The sequence below is a fragment of the Myxocyprinus asiaticus genome, chromosome 1, assembly GCF_019703515.2.
Source record: "Myxocyprinus asiaticus isolate MX2 ecotype Aquarium Trade chromosome 1, UBuf_Myxa_2, whole genome shotgun sequence".
NCBI lineage: Eukaryota > Metazoa > Chordata > Actinopteri > Cypriniformes > Catostomidae > Myxocyprinus > Myxocyprinus asiaticus.
The window spans coordinates 55,351,409-55,369,294 of NC_059344.1; the positions used below are offsets into that span (position 1 = coordinate 55,351,409).

Here is a 17,886-nt window from a genome sequence, read left to right on the forward strand (position 1 = left end):
GGATATGCACAGATATCTCCTTTTTCAAGGTTAAGCCTTAATATTTCTTCTCTTGTTTGAAATGGTTTTCTTCTCGAGATAACAATTATACTGATATCTGGGTTGCAATATGATAAAATTATAAATTCAAAACTGTTATATTGCAATCTTTTACTTATTTGTTTCTCATTGATCTTGATTGGAATTTGAAGCTGTGCACAACTTCAAAGTGCTAAACTTCCTGATTTAACATTGAGTGTATTATTATTATTTTTTTAAAATACTGGGTTGATGAAATACTGAGCTGCACCTAATCAGCTAATTTTGGTGGCCCACACACCTCTCTGTCCAGGTTATTGAGCATTGTATACCTTTTATGTTGCTTAACCTGTGTTCAGAAGAAAGGTGGTGTCTGTGAGTCAGACATTGTGGTTCTTTACACTATTACTCATTTTCCTGTCTGAGCAAGAGCCTGTGGGTGGCACCCATGAAAGGCCTGTTTCAGAAGTCTGGATTTGATGGCTAGCAAATAGCCATATGCCCAGTCTAGCCATAAAACAAGATTTTGAACTGCGGACAAAGTTGTTGCCAAAATAAAACCAGCATTCTAGAATGATTTTCCCTGACGTGTCTTTCCCTGTCATCGTTAATCGACCACAAGAAAGTTCATTCAGAGTTTAATTGGCTGTTTCCAAATAGATTTTGCATTCAATGTAATTTTCTTTCTAATGGATATAACAGACATTACTGCAGCCCAAAAACATATTTTTCTTGCCGAGATGAAGAAGGCTACTTAGTCATTTTGTTAGTTGAATTGAAAGTTCACCCAAAAATGAAAATTCTGTCATCATTCAGTTGATTCGAGGATAATTCAAAAAGATGTTTGTGTCACACTCAGTCACCCTTCACTTTCACTGTATGGAAAAAAAGTTGCAGTGAATGTGAATGGTGACTTAAGCTAACATTCTGCCTAACATCTCCTTTTTTGTTTCACGGAAGAATGTCATATAAGCTGGAGTGACATGATGATGATTAAACAATGTCAGAATTTTTATTTTTGGGTGAACTATCTCTTTAAGAAATCTGAGATCCTCTTAGTATCGAACATGGTGGTGGCATGCACATTGCAAGTGCTGTATAATTCTAAAGCATGTCATATGCAACTTCATTACTCAGAAACTGAATGCTGCTTTTACATTTAGGGAGTTTCTGCATCCATTCAGATGATTTACTGTACTCGGCTGAGTCTGGGGTTTGTGGTTGTTGTTTGTCAGCAGAGACAGTGTGAATAGTGCCACAGGTGCCTGAGACAGGGAGCCACATATCCAGCTGGTGATGAAGCTTTCCATGTGTCATTTGAAGTGGGCTGAGATCTTACACCAGTCAACAGCTTTGAGGGTTTGCTAAGAAGCCTCTTAAGCTTCCTTTGATGGGAAATGGAGGAGTATAATAGAAGATATTAAAGAGTACTTTATTAATGGATAAATTGTTACTATTTAAAGCTGAAGTGTGTAATTTCTACACCACTAGTGACCCAATGGGATTGCAAAAATGGAACACTCTCCTCTCTTCCATTTATTGGTAAAACAGATTGTCTCGCCCCAAACTGACACTGTTGGTTGAGCCAGTGTTGTTGTTTCAGACTGGTCGGAATGCTCAAACAAACAGAGCAATGTTTATAGTGCCACAAAGTCATAGTGTTTACACTTCTTGAGGAAATCAACCTGCAAATGTCTTCCTTATAGTTGTCTCTTTATCGTAAACTGGAATAGGAGAGAATATTTAAAAAAAATAAAAAAATTAAATGCTTCGGTTTTAGCTAAAATAATAAATTATTGTATTGTATTATTATTATTATTATTATTATTATTATTGTTGTATAATTGCATATGAAAATAATAAAATAATACAGATTGATTTATATAAACTACAAGCATAAAATAACTATTATTTAATAAAAATAACAGTAGTATTAATAATGAGTATAGTTATAATAGTTTTCTAAAATTAAATATAATTATATATTTGTAATATTAATCATTGTTAAAGTAAAATAAAAAGTTATGTTTAAAGTATATATTTAAATTATATCATGATTTTGGCTGATTTGCATATGTTTCGAATTTATATCATAAATTGTTATTATTTTGTGATAAGATTATATTTAAATCAATTTGTATATCTATTTATATCATGATTTTGGCAAAATTGCATAGATTTATTTTATTCATTTATCACCTGAAGTTCAATAGACACTTAATCTTTAGCTCTTTTCGAAATCTCAAATTGTCTTTCTATTTCCTTCTCAGACAGCCTTGTACGTGTCAGTCTATGACACATCCTTATTACTGCTGTTAATGGAGATAATGCTGTTACATTGTGTGATCTTGTTTTTTGTGGGTATTGGTCACTCGCCATTCTCCTCAGCCCTGGCCGTCCAGAATCGAGCTGCTTTATTGTGGGGCCTCCCAGAGGCTAAGCCAAGTGAATTGAGACAGGCATTGCTCAGCACAGGGCTACCGGCCATCTGTACACCTCTCCCCCTCTGCCCCACAGCCAGTGATGCGTCCGTTCAACACAAAGTGCTCGGTCCTTTGTGCTTGGATGAGTTACTGTGGGGGTGACCATGGGGACCTGTAACAGGGTGAAGAGTGTCTGTTTGCACAGTGTGTCATACGTTATAAACAACTGTCTCTTATTATTGCACCCCATAACAAGAAATTCTGTCAGCATTTACTCTCTCTCATGTCGTTCCCAACCGTGTTATTTTCTTCTGTGAAACAAAGAAGAAATTTTGCGTAATATCCAAGCTATTTTTTGTTTATACAACAAAAATGAATGGGGCTGTCAAGCTCCAAATACAACAAAAAGGCATCATTGAAGAACCATTAAATTAGTTCATGAGTCTCGTGTGCTTTTAAAAAGTCTTTTAAACTCATACGGTAGCTTTCTGTGAGGAACAGAGAGATATTGAAGTTGTCATTCACAGACAATCTCCCCTCCGCCTTAGCATCCAAATTTGATTTGTGCTTGTGTCTACATTGAAACATGCCTTTTGTGTTAGTTTGACAGTTGACAAATGTAATTGGTTCTTGCATGTCTCGTGACTGATCTCTCATCGATTTCAAACATGCTGTGACAGATCTTGACATGGCACGTTTGGGAATGTACGTAAGCGTGAATGAGGTTTGAGAGCTGTAGTGTAGAGGAACATTTTCATTGAATAACTTCTCAGTGAATTCAGTGGAGATCTGGGTGACCAAATGGTGACAGAAGTTTCATTTTGGGTGAACTATCCGTTTCACTTTGCAAAGAATGTGTGTAGGCTTAAGCTTTTTAACACCATCTGATGACATTACTTAAAGCTACTTCATAAAAGTGTACATGCTTTTTAAATCTTCAAGACGTTGGGAGAGAGCTAGACTTTGGAAAACAATAAAAGTAATTTGAAACAGGGAGGTCGAATTGGATTTTTGAATTGAGGGCTATTCTTTAACTCTGTCATCTGCCTACAGGCCATTGGACAGGTATTGCAGGTTTTTGGATCACAGGTTGCAGCCAGTGTCGTCACTAAGACCCCGTTTACACCTGGTCACTTAAATGCATCTCATGTGACCACTCATGATGACATGCATCAATCATTATGCCAGTGTGCTACTACATGATAATAAACTACAAAAAAGTCAGAAAAGACAAAAAGCGTGAAGCAAACGGCACGCTATTTCTCCCAGAAGCAGCTGAAATGTAATCAAAGGACAAACGCAGCATTTCGAGCATAATTATCCATTATTGTAGTGGATTACCTGTATTAACCTGATATGTGTCCTTGCATGTGAATACCAGACACACTGAAGAAGATTAGTGAAGTTCTCGTGCTTGTGTATGAACTCGCTTTTTTCAAATTTTCAGGTTGGATGGTTACTCCACTCGTAACTGCCAAAGAGAAGCGGTTGATTGACGTGAGGGCTGGTATTGAAGATGTGAAATATATGTTTTTCAAGAAAAATTTTGTAAACTGATGGAAATAATATGCAGATTAACTGATTATCAAAGTATCTGTTAGTTGCAACCCTAATTGTTACAGTAAATATTTTTTGCTTGTCTTTTTTATTAGCCTTTTCAATCTTTTAGACATAGTATATTGTTTGTTTTATATTCAGAGACTGATGACTGCTACCATGTAGAAAGCTCTTTTGTGCAGCAAAATGCCAATGATTGACTAAACTGCTCAACATCTTAAGAGTTTGAATGGGCAGAAATGAATATAGATGGGTTTATATAGTAGTGCAATAGGCTTTTCTTCTTGAGTATTTGAGCCTCAAATCCTGCATTCAAAGACAATACACCTAACAAAGGTGGTGACACCGGATCTACTGGTCTGTGAGTCCCTGAGAAACCAGTTTTGAAATTAAGAGGGGCCGTTTCCAGAGAAGTCACACGGCATTGAATTACAGTTTTTTTTTTTTTAAGAAAGGGACAAAAGTGGGGATAGCAGGAGAAAATCCAGCCTTGTATTGCCAAGTTTTTTTAATGTCTCTTCTTACTCTTTCGTAGCATTAGTATCATCTCTTTTCAACTTAATATGCTATGGCCTAACTATGTTTTAATTTGGTCTCTGACTTGAATTTCAGTGTTGGACACTGAAGAGAAATGCATTTTAAGGGCTGGTGTAAAGATTGCCAATCAGAGAAAAGCATTTGTGGACTACAGATGTTGTTCAAAGTGGCCAGATATATAATTGTATAAGCTTTATACATACAGGCCTATAGGAATTGGAAACTTCTTCCATTACTTTTGCTGAAATAAAAATTAATCCAACAAACTAAAGATATGCTCTTCAACCTTCCAATTTTTTCCTTTTTTTTTTTTTTTTCAATTTTGTGATAAATTTCCCTTTGTAATGCAATTAAGAGTTCCAATCCAATCAGTTTTTTCTGAATAGTGTCACACAAGCAATTGATCTGGTGCTCTAAAAAGTGCCGATTTATGCCGAAATGGTTTTTCTACACACAGGTTTTCTAACAGCTTTGAGACCTTTGCACACCAAAGGCAAATTTCTCACCGCAATCAACATTTTGATTTTTGTGTTTATGTGTGACGTTTTGTTTTTTGAGCAATATAACACAAGTAGATATACATGAAAATAAGATACAATCAGTATAGTTCCAATTGACAACATCTGTTTTAACAACCATTATGTGTGTGAATTACGCCGTTATTTTAAACAAATGTACTTAACCCAACTAAACATTACGCGTGGCAGTGGCATGTAATCAGTATTGTTCCAATTGATGACATGTTTTAAGCGTTAATAACTTGTCAATTAGTTGTCATCTGTGATGGGCAAAGGGCAGACCAGCTGAAAGGTGCTTTAAGACACCAACTGTACTGGGGTAAAATTGCTTATCGATTAGCACCACCTATTGTAAAGTCGTCAATGTATTAACGCCGATCATTTGCGTCACTTTCTATGTGATAGATTGAGTTGAAACTCTGCCTGCTTATTAAGCTCTAGTTTAAGAAAATTCAGACTTTATTCAATAAATTTTTTGAGTCTGCCTTCTGCACATATCTTCTGTCTGTGTCTGTCTGATTAAAAGGAACATTGTCAATGATCCCTATACATTTGGACCACCCTCATATTTATTGATGCCAAGTCTGGGAAAATAGTGAGTTTAATGAATAAACAGTCTGCACGGTGCCTTTTGATTTCCCCCGACTACACAAGATCATTCACATTGCCATTTGTGTATGTGTGTGTGTGTGTTTTAGGGCATGTGCTTTTGTGAGCTGTGGTGGTTTTTGATTATTTTTGGTGCTTCTTGTTATGACAACAGCAGATGTTTACCTGTGCTCTGTGTAAAACAGGACTTTATCTCCTCTTGAACATTCAGATGTAATGCATTGTAATGCTTTTCAAATGCATTATGAATAGCCCCCCTTTCTCATTATTTTTATCTATTTTATAGGCTACTTTTTATGTCCATACACTACTATTTTCTTATTCTTCTTATATTTCTTTTTCAATGTGTCTGTCCAGTCTCAGCAACTGCAAAGTCAGATTCTTTGTAAGAGCAATTTCACCTGGTCAGTCTGCTCTGATTCTGAAGTGGTTTGCTTTGTGTACTCTGACTATAACTGCCTTTGTTCTGTTTGTTGGCAACAACAGGTATTGATGATTGTTTGTGTTTAATAGTTTTAACTGTTTTAAATAGTGGTCAACAGATGTGGGTTTTTCAATGGCAAATAGTGATGTCTTAGAGAAGGGATGAAAAGTAATGCATTGCTATTTTAAAACACATTAGGGCCCACAATACATTTCCATGTTTGTTTGTTTTTTTTGTCTAACATGTCATGAAAAGAACATTGAAAATAGGAAAATTTGCTTTTAGGTTATCTGCCTTCTCAAAAAAATGTATGCCATGTTACATTTAAATAAAGATTGTGAGTTTATCCAGAGTTAATATACAAAGTCACATGCCCAGAGTATTTGCAGGGACCCTTTTTTCAATATTTTTACAAATATTTGACACTCACTCATTGCTCCTCTCCCTATGCATCTTAAATGTTTGTAAAAAGTGACTCATGCACCAAATTGCTGCAATAATGAATATTTATTGGAAAGAATATTTACTAAAATAATTTGTAATAATGAATTTGAAAAAATCCAACACTAATCGGCCAACTGGGAAAATGATCGGCCAGATTCTTATAATTAAAAAATGGCAAATATTAACTGATTTATTGGACTTGTCGATTTATCGGCTGGTCACTAGTTCTAAATATAATAGTCTGTTATTTATTCAGGTTATGTATCAAATTAGGTCTGTAAACTGGATGTTAAAAACAACCCAACATGAAATAATCAAGATAATCATTTAGTCTTATTGTAATGTGCTGAGATTACTAATGTTTGCTGTGGCTATGATTCATGAGTTATTGGGAATTCCACTGCATGACTTACTGTCTGTGGAATGTGAGCTGCAGCAATTAGTGCGGCTCTTAGCATGCTGGATTAGATGTTTGGCAGTCACCTCTCTCCCTTCCTGTGAGCGAGCTCTCATCTCCCCGCTTTACTGAAGTCTTTCTCACGCTTTTCTACAGAATTTTTAAATCACACGCTTCTGTTCAGTTTTATTAGACTTTACTAAGATTGAATTTCATCCACCCTATTATCACTGTTTTTTGCATGCACTCTCTGCATTGTTTTAGCACTACATTCACTTAAGGAATTATGCAAATCAGGCAACAACGGCCACAATCTTGTGGGTCGGTTCTGAGTGCTAGTTAGTGGAGCATGCAGCAGACTACCACGATCTGACATATACAGTGGGCCTACCATCTGTGTACCTCAGTAGAAATCGAGATTCATCAGACCTTGCTATGTTTTTCAGTCTTTAACTGTCCAGTTTTGGTGACCTGTGTCCAATGCAGCCTCAGCTTTCTGTTCTTGGCTGCCAGAAGTAGAACCCGACATTGTCTTCTACTGTTGTAGCCCATCCACCTCAAGGTTCGATGTGTTGTGCATTCTGAAATGCTATTCTGCTCACTACAATTGTACAGAGGGGTTATCTGAGTTACCGTAGCGAGTGAGTGAGTTGTGTCAGCTCAAATCAGTCTGACCATTCTCCATTGACCTCTCTCATCAACAAGGTGTTTCCGTCCGTAGAACTGCCGCTCACTGGATGTTTTTTGTTTTTGGCACCATTCTGGATAAATTTAGAGACTGTTGTGTGTGAAAATCCCAGGAGATCAGCAGTTACAGAAATAATCAAACCAGCCAATCTGGCACCAGCAATCATGTCATGGTCAAAATCACTGAAATCAGATTTTTCCCCATTCTGATTGTTGATGTGAATATTAACTGAAGCTCCTGACCCATATCTGCATGATTTTATGCATTACACTGCTGCCACACTATTGGCTGATTAGATAATTGCATGAATTAGTAGGTGTACAGGTATGCCTAATAAAATGGTCACTGAGTGTGTATTTTACAGCCGCTAATCCCGCCCTCACCATAACCATATAAAAAAATGTAACATGCAGATAAATGTGATCATAATAATATATTTTTAAAAAATGGCAAAATCCAGTACAAAATAGTCCAAAGGATAGAGCGCTGCATCTGATGCGCTCCCTGAATTTGGATTTATTCCTCACACAAAGCTACCTGAAGATTTGGATCACAAAAAATTTATAAAATGGATTACTTTTGTTATTGTTTTATGGTGCTTTTGAGGTTTATTTGATTTTTTTTTTTTTTTTGGCATATTCTGAAAACTCATTTTGTGTCCCATGTCAAACAAAATAAAAATTAAATGCTTAATGAATTATTAAACAGTTTAAAGTTTAGTCTTGGTTAAAGTGATATAATCCTTTAAAACGTTGAATAGAGCAGCAGAAATCACACAAAACCGAATGAAATCGATTAATGCATCAACTGCATTAAAGAGATTTAACATTTAGCTATTCAAATATTCAAAATGTAATTAATTTCATTGATTAGAAATGCAATGAAGTTAACTGATTAATTCCATTAATTCAACATTCATCTATTTAATCAGTATGTGTAAGCATTTGTACGCTTCTAAAGGTGTTAATACGTAAAATGATTACCTTTTAGATGCTGTCAGTACGTCAATATTGTACGTTTCGGTATCTATGCAAGGGTAAGAAAATGTAAGTTTTCTTAAAACCAAACGTTATGTAAGAATGCATACGAATTCTCATGTAATCACATTGACATATAGCATACTTTACTGAGACTTTGCAGCATCGCTCCAACACTAAAATCCAGGCATCTGAGTCAGCTCTTTAAAATGCAAAAATACATGCTTCTCTTCTGTACGTACATGGTGCATATGCCAGGTTAAAACTCTTTTTTTCACTCTTTTAAATGTCTTGGTCCTATTTTACTTCAAAATCAAAAGAAACAGATAAGAAATTAGGTTATGCGTATTGCAAATTGAATAGAAAATGAAACCTTTTTTTAGGGCCATTATTTTCACGAATAGAAAAAAAGATGGTTGTTGAGATTCTCATTACTCTCATTTTTTTTATATTATTTAAATTGTAAAGTATTTATACATCATAATAGTACTCCCTTGGTACTGCGTTTCATTTTCAGTCATTTCAATTACAAAATCATTGTACAACAGCTGTAATACAGTAAAAAAAAAAAAAAAGAAAAAAATGACGGTGATCACCCTTATGGTAGTAGCCAATGTTCTCTCTAACTTTTGTTCTTGATGAGTAAATCCTATTTCTGTTGGGTAGAACCTTCGACCACCTGAGCACAATTAAATACAGTGTGCTTGATTAAACTGGATTGCAGGTGGTTAATTTATAAGACATATGTTTAAAAAAGTGGTGCAACTGCTTAGTGAATTTTCTCAAGAGTGTCTAGATGTCAGGGAGAAAGAGGAACAAAACAGAAGCAAAACATTACCATGTCAAAATACAGCAGATATTTTCCTTCTGTGCTGACAGGTTGCAGCTGTTGCTATGGTTACAGCAAGAGGGTCAAACTACTGTGTCAGACTGAATAGTGATAAGGATGCTGGGAGCTTCAGGTTTAATTATTTTTATGCACATTTAAAAATGAGCTTGAGCGAGGTCTTAGAATACTAATGTTTGGTGTTGTTGGATCGGCCTATAGACTATAATATGTATTAAAAAAGGACACCTGTGATTTCAATTCATTGTATTGTGAAAATATGCATTTATTCTGTGGATAATTTTTCTTTGGAAAATGTTGCCTAATTGTTCAAAGCAGTGTGCAGCACACTTTGCTGACACAAAGTTTGCAGTTTCAGATCTGGGTAGGAGTTTAAAATCTTGTTCTATAACAGTTGTGCTCTCAAGCAAGGCATAACCTCAGGATGTTGTACCAAATCGGCTGTACCTGTAATAAGTTTACCTTAAGCTACTGCTAAATGGCATGTAACCAAGTAACATCTCATTAGCGAGGTGACTTGAGATGTTCTTTAATGGGAGCTGATAGGTTTAGCAAAACCCCCTAGAGCAGTACTTCCTAAACTTTTAATAATGCGCACCCCCCTTTTTTTAAAACAAGAATTGTCAAGTACCCCATCACCCTGTCCCAGCTAAAAATGACTGGAGTCATTATCACATTTTTAGCTGTAAAAGCCAAATGCCTGATACATAAAAATTAAGTCTGCAAGTAAATTCCAGAGGGAATCAGTTGTTTAATTTCGAGGAGTTTTGAATTGTCGACTCCATTCATGGGTGTGACATGATCTTTTGTCATTCATACTATCCATCATACATATTATATATTGCACTATTAATTATAAGATTTCACTTTGCCTTCCGTTTTTTCTTAAGAATTGAGAAAATTTGTCTTTAATCGACTTTATTCCATTGATTCTGCAATCCTGGAGTCGGAGTTGTTTCCAAAATTTCTGTAATAAAACAGCCCTAATAAAAATGCTTGATTCATACCTGGCAGATGAAATTTTTCACTTTGTGATTTAAAAAAATAGTGAAACAAATTAATTTTAAGTAACATTGATTATTTTAGTGAGATGGATGGATCTAAATGCTTGAATGAGGTTTGTGCAAAACTACAGTAATAAAGTACAGATTTACTCTTTAATTTTTCTCAATAAATCATAAATTTTTTAGTGACTTTGTATTTAAGCTACTGTAGGCATATTGTCAGCTCGCAGCATTTATGAAAATAGATGCAATTTGGTGCTTGACCGGCGATTATCAGTAATGCTTGTAATGTATTTTCCACCTAGATCAGTGGTGACCAATTAGCGGACCACGGCCCGAGTCTGGACCCCGGCTTAGTTCCATCCGGACCGCGAGATAATGACAGCGGTTGTCCTATCTTTTTTAGTGAGCAGTGCGTCAAAACAACGGAGCTATATCATCTTTTTCTCAAGCGCCAAACACGCTTAATTTCCTGCTACGTGCATGTTGCCTCTCTCCCTTGCGATATACACAAGGTGTCGCATAAATCCTGATTAGGCTACGATGAGTTCCAGGCGCGGTTAACAACAGCAGCGGAGACACGTTGAGCAGCAATAGAACTTTTTCACACTCCGGGTTTTGGAACGAGGAACGAAAAGTTTACAGGGTAAACTTCGACAGCGGTGAATGGGAGATCACAACAAATATTATTTTCACTTACCCATTTGCTCCAAGACTAAAAGAAAAAATCCACTATTATATATGAATGACTTTCCAGAAGAGGAAAAAATAGAGAGCAGTGGATTAATACAGTAAAATGGAAGAAGATGCCACATTTACTGTCACTTTCTCAGCAGCTGTAATAGAAACCCCCTCGCAGCAGTGATAATTTGTTTTTTAAAACTAATTCCAGGGTAATATAACACAAATCATAATGTTATAAATTTACACTCAATATTTAGAAAATGTATAATATAAATAATAAATAAATAAATAATAATAATAAATAATCTAAGATGGCGCCACAGATGGCTGCTTTGATGTGGAGCTCTCTAGCGTTTTTGTTACTTTTGTTTGTTTGTCATGCTTTTTTGTCACTCTTTCCTAATCAGTTTCACCAGGGATTAACTGCTGAATATTCAGCATAGCATACCTGAAAATTTTTTGACAGTGTTTGATTATTCAGATGTTTTATTAGACATCTTAGGCACAGCCGTGTTCTACAAGCGATCCAAAAGAAGCATGCGAGGGAAGCGAGCCGGCGCGCTTGTGAAGCTTCCTCAACGCGACTTTAGGTCTCCGCTGCCGAGTATTCATCTGGCGAATGTCCACTCCCTCGCCAACAAAATGGACGAACTGCTTCTGCTCACTCAAAAAAAATAAGGACTTTTCTAACTCCGCTGCTCTGTGTTTCATGGAAACCATCCCAGACAGCACATTACATCTTCCAGGCTTTCAGCTGTTCAGAGCGGATCGCATTGCGGAGTTATCGGGGAAAAAAAGAGGTGGTGAAACATGCTTTTACATCAACGAAAGTTGGTGTACGGATGTAACAGCATTGAAGAAGATGTGCTGTCCTAATTTAGAGGTGCTCTTCATCAACTGTAAGGCTTTCTACTCGCCGCGGGAGTTTTTCTCCTTTATTCTGGTGAGTGTTTATATCCCGCCATAAGCATGCGTGAACGCAGCGTTGCAACAGCTGGCTGATCACATCATAGACATGGAGCAACAACACCCAGACTCTCTAATCATTATTCTGGGGGATTTTAATAAAGCTAACCTCATCCTTGAACTGCCAAAATACAAACAACACATCACATGCCCCACCAGAGAAAGAAATATATTGGACCACTGCTACACCACTGTAAAGGATGCATATTGCTCTGTCCCACGTGCAGCTTTAGGACTCTCTGATCACTGTCTGGTTCAACTTCTCCTAACCTACAAGCAGAAACTAAAATCAGCTAAGCCTGTAGTAAGGACTGTAAAGAGATGGATCAATGAAGCAGAGCTGGAACTACAAGCCTGCTTTGACTGCACTGATTGGAGTGTTTTTGAGGCTGCAGCCACAGACCTGGATGAGCTTACAGATACTGTGACATCATATATCAGTTTCTGTGAGGATATGTGCATCCCTACTAGGACATTTTTAGCATTCAATAATGATAAAACATGGTTTACAGGAAAACTCAGACAGCTTCGTCATGCCAAAGAGGATGCTTACAGAAGTGGGGATAAAACATTGTACAACCAGGCAAGGAACACACTTACTAAGGAAACCAGAGTGGCTAAAAGAAGCAAGTTTTCAGCCAACAATCCTGCATCTGTGTGGAACGGACTAAAAAGCAGCACCAAGTACAAAACACCTCCCCCTCGCTCTGTAGAGAGTCAACTAATGGCTGATGAACTGAATGTGTTTTACTGCAGGTTTGAAAAGCCCAGTCTCACACCCCTCCCCCGCTCTGTTCTTCAATTCACACACACCAACACCTCCTGGAACCCCCCTCCTCCCTCCTCCTGCTACTCAATCTGCACTTATGATCTGTGAGGGGGATGTGTGCTGGGTCTTTCGGAAACAAAAGACAAGAAAAGCTCCAGGCCCAGATGGTGTTTCACATGCCTGTCTGAAAGTCTGTGCTGACCAACTGGCCTCCATCTTCACACAGATCTTTAATAGATCACTGGAGCAGTGTGAAGTTCCCTGCTGCTTCAAACACTCCACCATCATTCCGGTCCCCCAAAAACCCAAAATCACAGGACTTAATGACTACAGACCTGTCACTCTCACATCTGTGGTCATGAAGTTGTTTGAGAGACTGGTTTGGCCTACTTGAAGGACATCACTGGACCTCTGCTGGACCCCCTTCAGTTTGCTTACCGAGCAAACAGGTCTGTGGATGATGCTGTCAATATGGGACTGCATTATATCCTGCAACACCTCGACAGACCTGGGAATTATGCAAGGATCCTATTTGTGGACATCAGTTCAGCCTTTAATAACATCATGCCTGATCTTCTCTCAACCAAACTGACCCAGCTCTCTGTGCCCACCCCAATCTGTCGATGTATCACCAGCTTTCTGACAGATAGGCAGAAGCTAGTGAGACTAGGGAAACGCACATCTGGGACCCTCACTATTAGCACTGGTGCTCCTCAGGGATACGTTCTCTCTCCACTGTTCTTCTCCCTTCTACATGAATGACTGCACTGCAAAAGACCCCACAGTCAAGCTCCTGAAGTTTGCAGAGGACAACACGGTCATCGGCCTCATCCGCGATGGTGACAAGCCTGCATAAAGATGGGAGGATGATCAGCTAGCTGTCTGGTGTGGTCACAACAACCTTGAGCTGAACACGCTCAAAACAGTGGGGATGATAGTGGACTTCGGGAGACCTTGAAGCCTTAGGACTCCCCCATAGTGCAATAATGTAAATACATATCTCTTGTACATATGTAAATTCACATATTTAATTCAATAACTGTACATACTCCTACCTTACACATACATTACCACTTGCATATGTACATATGCCATTCCTATTATTGGCATGTCTGTTTTTACTCTTACCTTGTTTTATATTCTGTGTTCACTGAAAAGTTCTGTGCGCACTTGTTTCTCCTATCACCAAAAAAAAAACTGATGTCATCATATCTGATTATTAGTTATAATTAATATAATTCTCACATTATTTCATAGCCCATTTATACTTAAGAAAACAGTATTTTTAAGATGAAAATTGTTTGTTTATTGTTATCAGAATTTCACTTTATGAAAATATAAAAATGGTCCATTCAGACTTTTACATTTTCAGAATTTTCTCTCAGGGGTTACCCCTGAACCCCCATACAGTAACTTATATTTTCTCAGTCAAAAGTACTCCTATGTCCCATACATAGGTATCTGAATGTAAAAATAATTAAAAATAAATATTCAGAATGTAAAAATATTTAAACACAAAAACTAGACTGCTGTCACCCAGCTTGAAAAAAAATGTTGATCTTATCTTGTAATATTAATATATACTGATATACATTAGTGCCCTCGACTAATGAACTCTATGAAATATATTAGCCTAATCTTTTGGTAGAAAAGATCCCTCACACCCCACTGCTTTGGCCTTGTCTCTGGGCAGGTGTCCTCATCTTTGTTTTGAAGAGACTATTTTGACTGTTTATTTTTTTTAGTGATATAGTACTTTCAAGTATAGTACTTTGTAAAACAAAATAATTAAAATGAAACAGTCAATGTGGAAAGTTATAATAACTATCCCCCCCCCCAAATTTCAAAGCCATACTGACTACTGACACCGTGCAAGTTGTTATTTTCCGGACCTTTGCAGGGAAGGAAATGTAGAGACTAGACCTCTTGAAACTAATTGAATACCCCTGGCCTATGACTGCTATCTGAACTGTGTTTTTGTGACTGTTCTTTGTTTTTGTATTATTGTGTTACTATTGTAAAGTGTCCTTGAGCTCTGGAAAGGTGCTATATAAATTAAACTTATTATTATTATTATTATTAGATTATTACAATTTCTGAAAAAATCAAAAAAGCTGTTTAGGCTCAGCTTACTTGGCAGGAATGCATGGTGCTACTTTCACTTTGTTTATGTTTGTTGTATGGGGCTAGTCACAGTAAGCACCACAGCAGGACTGAACTTATGCTAAGCAGATGGCAGTGCCTACGCTGCCAGGCATCTAACTCCCATTACTCAGTCTTTCCTATGCATATCCCACCAGCAACACCATCAGGGCCCAGAAAGAAGCAGCTCACAAAAGACTACTGTATATGGTGCTTGTTGGTAAAGGTTGTTTTTTGATATGAGGGTCTTGGTTTCAAGTTCCCTTAAATCTAACCCTATTTCTTTCTTTTTAAGGCAAATATCACTATTACTATTGCTCATTTTGCTCAGGTTTTTTTTCTTCTTCTTTTAAACCCCTAACTTTAAGCATTAAACTTTGGCATGTAACTCTGGCCTGTGCTACTGACTGTTTGATCCCTCAAGTCTTGTGCAATTACTTTGAATTAATTAATTAATTATAATTTATAATTTAACTATAATTATAATTTAATTATAATTATATTTCTTTATCACACATATGCATTTGCACATATACAGTGAAATTCTTTTTTTTCACATATCCCAGCTAAGCTGGGGTCAGAGTGCAGGGTCAGCCATGATACAGCACCCCTGAAGCAGATAGGGTCAAGGGCCTTGCTCAAGGGCCCAACAGTGGCATCTTGGCAGTGCTGGGGCTTGAACTCCCGACCTTCTGATCAGTAACCCAGAGCCTTAACCACTGAGCCACCACTGCCCCCAACTAATTATTTAGAATTAATCAGACTTACCATTTTCAGCTGGCAGATGATAAAACAGGCAAAGAAATTCATAGATTTACAATGGAGGTACCCGGCCTGTCATTGTGGACGTGAAATTCATATTTGGGGTGGATCCTTTTGGTCTGGGCCAGTACGCAACACCCTAGCAACCACCCAGAACACCCTAGCTACCATATAGCAACATCCGACTCAGCTAATAATGATTCAGTACTCATTAGCAACTCCATAACAATGCCCTGGCAACCACCCAGAACTTACTGGCATCATGTGGTGGATAAGTTTTGCACATGCAAGCACAGCTCACCTTTTCTAAAGAAAATGTGGAAATGGACTTCTTTTTTTTCCTTTTTTTTTTCTTTCTTTTTTTTTTACTTTTTCTGTCTAGACTTATAACCATTTTCCATCTTTGGACTGGAAAGAGTGAACTCCTTCCTTGCTGCTGTAAAAATCAGACGTTTCACTGCCCACGCATCAGAATCAAAAGGACCAGAATGGGTTGAGTATTAAGGCAACATTCTAAGCTGTTTTTACAGTGTGGCTGATTATGTAGTAGAGCAAAACCAAAGTAAAAGAGGAGGGGAAAGTGCCTGGCTGTACACTTCAGTGACCAACAAACTGTAGCCATGGCCACAATGCTGTAAATCTTAGCTTAGTGAAAAGAAAATCAACAAACAATTTTGTAGAAGTTACAATCTTGCCAGTACTCTGCCTTAGAGCTCTTGTGCTTAGAGCCACATCTCATAGAGTTGTGTTTTTATAGGCAATCAAAATCGTAGCTCAGTTGTAAAGCACACCTCCCCTATTGGTCTTAAGATAATCAGACAATCAAAGAGCCGGACGGGTGAGGTGCGAGTTCTTTTTGTTACATATTTTTAATGTTTTCTCTTGTTTGTGAGAACACATTGAACATTTTCCTGGCTCCAACAATATGTGCTTTTGGAAGTGTACCATTATGTAAATGAAGTCAAAGCCAATGGCAAGCAGATAGACTGATATGGCTTTTTGCACTCCATGCAGTTCTTTTGCTAGATGCCATGCAACATAGAGTGCTCTTGGAAAGCATGCAAGCATTGATTATTCAGAGACATCTCAGCAGTGAATTTTACAAAGTCACCAGTCTGCAGTGGCATTTTTCATGCGCTAACTCTGAATGCTTGGTGACCGCACCTTTATGTTTGCCACAAAGTTGCTTAGGAAAAAAATAAGGCTGTGTTGCATCCCAATTCACATACTTTTACTGTGAACTACAAGTATGTACTTCGATGGTGATAGGAAATACAGATTTTTGCATTGCTTTCTTGATACCACAGACCTTATTACATACTGTTTGTCTCTGAGTTAGCATCAAGGTAAATTCTGTAATTCTAGCCTAATAATATGTATAGTCAAAAATAAGTAAGCCATTCATAAGTTTTGTACCTAAAAAGTTTAAAAACTGTGGCTCTGTGGCACTATCAATATGATGTGTTGCTGTCACACATTTCGTCCCTGTGTTTGAAGTGCTTAAAGCAGCCAGCGGAGCTCGTGTGTGCTTAAAACAGTGCCGCTCTGGTCAAGTACAGTGGAACAGGTTCCAACGGACTATTTTTGGCATTAGAGGTGTCGAACTCAGTGCTGAGGTGCCAGAAAGCAGTTCTGGACCGTTCCATCCCAATTTAAGTTTCCCTGAGTTTGTTCAACTGGAACCAATGGAGGATGTTGGCATTTTTGGGAAACCTATTTGAAAACAGATTGCAATTCTGTTTGATGCCACTAGTGGTATAGAAATTACATTTATTAGAAAAATAGAAATGAGGCAACTTTGGCTTCACATTCCTTGCCACTTTGCTATTATAAATGTAATCCGGGTATCTACAGCTAACTTCTTTCAATACACAATAAATTGGGATGCACAAATTCAACTCTTGCATATCGTTTAGGACAGATACAGCATGATTTGGGATGCAGCGCAATTTGTTTTAGCTTTCAGATAACAACGTTCTTCGTTCTTTTGCCATGCTTTTTGAACAACGTACAGTGCTGCTGTCTGTAGCTTGGCTTTCCTCTCATTTCCCACCTTACCGTCTTTAAGGTGTCTGCGATGACATTAGTTGTCTTGTCTTTCAGAAGTTTAAATGGACAAA

The 17,886-nt window shown here is 37.5% G+C and overlaps 1 protein-coding gene across 6 annotated transcripts in view; it reads left to right on the plus strand.

Moving 5' to 3' along the window:
- LOC127431374 (DENN domain-containing protein 4C-like) overlaps nt 1-17,886 on the plus strand; it is an 89,497-nt gene that overhangs the window by 8,203 nt on the left and 63,408 nt on the right. The gene's annotated exons all lie outside the window — the stretch shown is intronic.